The sequence below is a fragment of the Myotis nattereri genome, assembly GCF_964212035.1.
Source record: "Myotis nattereri genome assembly, chromosome: 2".
Classification (NCBI taxonomy): Eukaryota; Metazoa; Chordata; class Mammalia; order Chiroptera; family Vespertilionidae; genus Myotis; species Myotis nattereri.
In genome coordinates this window covers 86,414,893-86,420,892 of record NC_138076.1, presented here as the reverse complement: position 1 = coordinate 86,420,892, position 6,000 = coordinate 86,414,893, and the positions used below count along the sequence as shown (strand labels likewise).

Genomic DNA, 6,000 nt, shown 5'->3' with positions numbered 1-6,000 from the left:
CCTCCACATGCTGGCATTTTAGAATCCTCAGAATCATGGCCAGGTTCCCACCTGCTCACCATAAAGCAAAGTCTGCCAGTTGACAAGTCCTGCCCACACACAGAGGGCTCCTAATCAAATATCAACTCCCTCACTTAAAAAATGTGAATAGGCAAGAATTATCAAGGAAGCCTTCAGCACAAAACAGAAAGACCAAGATGAACAAGCAGAAAACAGACATAATTCAGAGGCAGGAGAGAACAACAACACACAACAAAACCTCTAATTCTTATCCAGGAGGCCGAGCTGCATGAACTAATATGAAAAGATGTCTGCCACATATTAAGTAAAAGAGGCAACGTGCAGAAGAGTATATATATTGAATCTAATTGTGTTAAACATATGTACATAGGGTGTCCCCCCAAAATGTATACACACTTAGAATGATTATAAAGTCAGTGTTTATTAACATACAGTTCATTTTCAAAATTTATAAGAATCAACAGAAATGAATAACTATTTCTTGGTCAATGCCCATTTTCAAACTGATGAGTGTCCTGGTCCAGGCCCTGCTGATAATGTGAAGCAATGAAATCGAAAACATCAAGAATCATTTCGTTTGGTATTCATGTGCCCTCAATTCGTCAACTGTTGCCAGCATAAAAAAATCTACTGTATAAATTTTCTTTGTTCAAAGCTTAGTCTGGCTTCTTCCATTATTTCAAATCAGTTGAACCTGAAAAAGAGTGAAAATTAAGTAAATTATCAGTTATTATTTTAATTATTCAAAGTGTGTATACATTTTTAAGGGACACTTTAAAGGCACAGTTTGAATAATTATAAAGGTAGTGTTTGTACTTCAACTGTGTTTTCAAACTTCCAGCAGCATTTTGGGATGAATTTCCTTTGTTCAAAGATTAGTCTGGTTGAAAAGGAAGAAACATCAATTGAGCTATCAGCTATTAAAGTGTGTGTACATGTTTTTGGGACACTATGTATATACAGACTGCACCACGTATTTTTATAATGAAAAATACTAGTAAGATAAAATGTATGAGGCCTCTCACTTTCGTCATTAGCTTTTTTGGGGGAGCAAGAGTCAAGAGAAGCAACAGGGAGCCAGAGAAGCAACAAAGTAAAGTTAAAAGACCAGGGAGGGCCTTGGCCAGAGTGGCTCAGTTGGTCATCCTGTGCACTAAAAGGTTGCTGGCTGGATTCCTGGTCAGGGCATATGCCCAGGTTGCTGGTTCCTACCCTGATCAGGGTGCATACCAGAGGCAACTGATTGATGTTTCTCTCTCACGCTGATGCTTCTCTCTCTCTCTAAAATCAATAATAAAAAACAACATGAAGAAAAAAAACCAGGGAGGGGAAGAGAAGGCCAGAGGCGGGGACTGAAGGGCGAACCAGAAAGAATTGGCAGAGACAGGCAGTGATGCATAGCGGTTAGTGAGAATGAGGAGATGGAAACGGATTCCAGGATCAGTATGTCCTGAGGTTGACCAACAGTACTTGGGGACCCAACCATACCTGTCCACCTTTCACTGGGAGCTTGTTCAAACCTAGAGCATCATTACCAACACCTGCAGCTCAGCGGGAGCAGTTCCTGTGTTGTCGGCCCGGAGAGGACTTCCAGTGGGGGTGCTGGGCTGACAGTAACAGTCACAACTCCCAATCATAATGGTTACCACATAATTGAGACTAATGTCTATCATTTCATAAGTCCTACTATGTTCTAGAAGTATTTGCTGATTTTATCCTCAGACAAAGCTACTAGATGCAAATGTCAGTTATACAGACAAGAGCAGAGAAGGTAGGTAACTGGTCTTGGGTCACATGGATGTAGTAAGCAGCAGAGCTCAGAATCAAACAGATACCAGATGCTAATCTATGAAAAGACTTGACTACTTATCGCATGGATGATCTTTTCTGCCTGTCATACTTTTTTATATTTTCCCAATTTTCTACAAAGGACATGCATTCTTGATTGGCAGGAGTGGAGAATCAAATTAAAAATTAAACAAACTGCCCTGGCTGGTGTGGCTCAGTTGGTTGGAATGTGGCCTCGTACACCGAAAGGTGGCGGGTACAATTCCCAATCAGGGCACATAACTACCTAGGTTGCAGGTTTGGTCTCCGGTCAGAATGTGTATAGGAGGCAGTCCATTGCTGTTTCTCATATCGTTTCTCCTCTCCTCTCCTCTCCTCCCCTCCCCTCCCCTCCCTCCCCTCCCCTCCCCTCCCCTCCTCTCTCTCTCTCCCTTCCTCTCTCTAAAATTATTGAAAGACATATCCTCAGGTGAGGATTAAAAGGAAAAAAAATTAAACAAATTAAATTCTGGCCTGGCTGACATGGTTCAGTGGTTGAGCATTGACCTATGTACTAGGAGGTCACGGTTCAATTCCCAGTCAGGGCACATGCCCGGGTTGCAGGCTCAACCCCTAGTGTGGGGTGTGCAGGAGGGAGCCGATCAACGATTCTCTCTCATCACTGATGTGTCTATCTTTCTCTTCCACTTCCTCTCTGAAATCAATAAAAATATATTTTAAAAAATTATATCCTGGTAAATCCCTATCAGGGGAGGTTCTAGGTGGGAAGTTTCTCCATGCAGCTGAGCATAGGGACTAGCCTGATGCTGGGGGAGGGGCCAGGGACCTGTGCAAAGGTGAGGGCTGGAGGTGGGGAGACACAGGAACAGAGGAGAAGTAGAAAACGGGGACAGACAGGGAAAGAAAAAGCTCTGGGGACCCAGATACAAACACAAGGATGATGGAAGGGAGAAGGGAGAGAGAAAGGGGCTTTGTCCAGGCTCTGAGTCCGGCCTAATGTCAGATCATGGCCAATGGCTGCTCTCAGATGCCTAACTGAGCCCTTCTGCCCTAGGCTGTCCACTGCCTGCTGGCTGGATTCCTTCAGTTCAGAGACAGAAGGGCAGGTACCTGGGAAGGATTAACCTTCTACACAGCTGCTAGGCACGAGGACAACAGCTAGATTAGATTAAAAAATTTTTAACCTGCCCAAAGCTCCCTCATCCAGAAAATACAACAGGCTCCCATTCCTCAAACTGAATTAAGGGAGATGAATCTTTGCTCTTCCAAGAAGCCCATCCTGAGTGCTCTGGGGCTGAAGTGGGTAAGAGTGTGCTCATGAACACTGTGTAGAGTTTTGTCATGTTAATGTGAAGCAGGGCAGTGATCCTCAGGGGCCATTTCAGAAGAGGGAGGTGGGTAGGGGGATATTTTCACTCTGTTCCCACCATGCCCAAGCTTCCTGCATATATAAATGAAAACATCAGGGAACCACGGACATACAGGGAGGAACTGGATTGTCTGGCATCTGGGCAGGAACTTGGAGGCAGCTTTCTCCTAGACAGGGGTGCTCGTAAGGGTCATTGTTCCTGTACTGGAACTTCCCTGGTCACAAAGCAGCCATATCTGAGTTTCCGTCATCCTGGCTCACACTGTTTGCTCCATCCTGGTGATTCCCCGAGACCCCACCCCATTCAATTTGTAGCCCCACCCAAGCTGTTTGCAACAGTTTTTCCATATGAATGATCTATCCAGGCTCAGGCCTCAGACTTTCTAAAATCTGTCAAACAAGCAGTAGCCGGTGTTGTACTGGGCTGCATATCTGGCACTTCGGCCAGACGGGTCATGCTGTGCTGTCTGTTCCTAAAACACACAGATAGGAAGGTACTGACATCAGGCCAGGCCTTGAGATATGGTCTCATGGCCCCTTCCCAGCACGCAGGCCTTCTTTCTCAGAAGGCCCGGAAGTCTCATTCCAAATTTGGGAGACAAAGGACTGGGAAAAGTATAAATAAAGAGAGTTTCCTCCATATTGGGGGGCCCAGAATTTGAAAAACACATTTGTCTCTGGGCCTCCACAAAATTTAATAATAAAATCTAACTCTTGCAGTCAGCACTGCAGTTTAGCCTCTGCTTCGGCAGGGTGCTGTAACTATGGTCAGCTGGCCAGCTTAATAAAGGCTCTTAAATTTAAATTCTGAGTTGGTGGTCTATCTCGCTGAGCCAACCCATAACAGTGTGTACCTATCAATAAGAGGCCCAAAACCTGGCACTAGCACCAGCCTGCCTTTCTTCACAGCTGGGACTTGCCTGGACACTTCCACGCCCAATACAAGTAGCACCCATTTGAAGATCTCTCGGTAGCTCCAAGACAGTGGCTGACTTTGCACCTCTTGGGAGAACCCAGAGCCAGTGCACCCAGTGGACGGCTACAGACCATACCAGATTACAACTCTATGCATCCACAAGCGACACACTCATTGAGAGGGGCAGACTCAATGAGCACCAAAGCAAGTCCTGCTCCATAGGGGTGTCTCCTGCACAGCAGCTCTTCCGCTGCTGCAGCTGGTCCTCAGAGCCAATTGGGCTGGAGGTCAATTCCTCTCAGTCACACCAACAGCAATCAAGGCTCAACTATAAGACTGTGCACACAGCCCACACAGGGGCCCAACTAGAGTGCCCAGAAGAGGCGACTGAGGAGGCTGAGCTCCTGGGGGACTGACAGGACACTTACTATACAAGGCCACTCTACCAATTCCAGGAGGCATAGCAGCTCTACCTAATACACAGGAACAAACACAGGGAAGCAGTCAAAATGTAGAGACAACGAAACATGTCACAAATGAAAGAACAGAAGAGATCTCCAGAAAAAGAACTAAATGAAATGGAAGCAAACTACTAGATGTAGAGTTTAAAACAATGGTTATAAGGTTGCACAAGGATCTTAATGAGAGCTTCAAGGGACTTAATGAGACTTTTGAGGATCTTGGTGAGAATTTCAAAGATACGAAAAAGGACCAGTCAGAAATTAAGCATACACTAACTGAAATAACTTATAGAGAATCAATAGTAGAGGATTCTGAGAATCAAATCAATAATTTGCATATGAGGAAGCAAAAAACACCCAATCAGAAGAGCAAAAAGAAAAAAGAATCCAAAAATATGAAGATTGTGTAAGGAGCCTCTGGGACAACTTCAAGGATAACCACATTTGCATTATAGGGATATCAGAAGGAGAAGACAGAACAAGATATTGAAAACCTATTTGAAGAAATAATGACAGAAAACTTCCCCTACCTGGTGAAAGAAATAGACTTACAAGTCCAGGAGCCCAGAGTCCCACACAAGAGGAATCCAAAGAGGCTCACACCAACACACATCATAATTAAAATGCCAAGGGTTAAGGACAAAGGGAGAATGTTAAAAATAGCATAAGAGCCCTGGCAGGTTTGGCTGAGTGGAGAGAGTGTCGGCCTGTGGACTGAAGGGTCCTGGGTTCAATTCTAGTCAAGAGCACATGCCTGGGTTGCAGGCCAAATATCCAGTAGGGGGCGTGCAGGAGGCAGCCGATCAATGATTCTCTTTCATCATTGATGTTTCTATCTCTCTCTCTCTCCCCCTTCCCCTCTGAAATCAATAATAATAATAATAATAATAATAATAATAAGCCTAACCTGGCTTCCCAGGTCTCAAGACAGAGGCCTTGGACCCATTTCAAAAAAAAAAAAGAAAAAAAAAAGCAGCATGAGAAAAGCATTTTGTTACCTACAAGGGAGCGCCCATACGACTGTCAGCTGATTCTCAACAGAAACTTTGCAGGCCAGAAGGGAGTGGCAAGAAATATTCAAAATGATGAATAGCAAGGACCTACAACCAAGATTACTCTACCCAGCAAAGCTCTCATTTAGAATAGGTCAGATAAAGAGCTTCACCGACAAGAAAAAGCTAAAGGAGTTCACCACCACCAAATCAGGATTATATGAAATGCTGAAGGGTATCCTTTAAGAGGAAGAAGAAAAAAGATAAAAAATATGAACAATATAAAGGCAATACGGCCCAAACCAATATGTTCAATTAATATTTGACAAATGAGGCAAGAACATACAATGGAGTCAAGATAGTCTCTTCAATAAATGGTGTTGGGAAAATTGGACAGATACATGCAAGAAAATAAAACTAGACCACCAACTTACACCATACACAAATATAAAC

The 6,000-nt window shown here is 44.0% G+C and overlaps 1 protein-coding gene across 1 annotated transcript in view; it reads right to left on the bottom strand.

Moving 5' to 3' along the window:
• Nucleotides 1–424: 424 nt before the first annotated feature.
• Nucleotides 425–6,000, bottom strand: part of GTF2F2 (general transcription factor IIF subunit 2) — a 159,289-nt gene continuing 153,713 nt past the window's right edge. The window contains exon 9 of the transcript XR_013995502.1: nucleotides 425–715. The gene's annotated coding sequence lies outside the window, so the exon portion shown is untranslated. The remainder of the gene's footprint in view (nucleotides 716–6,000) is intronic.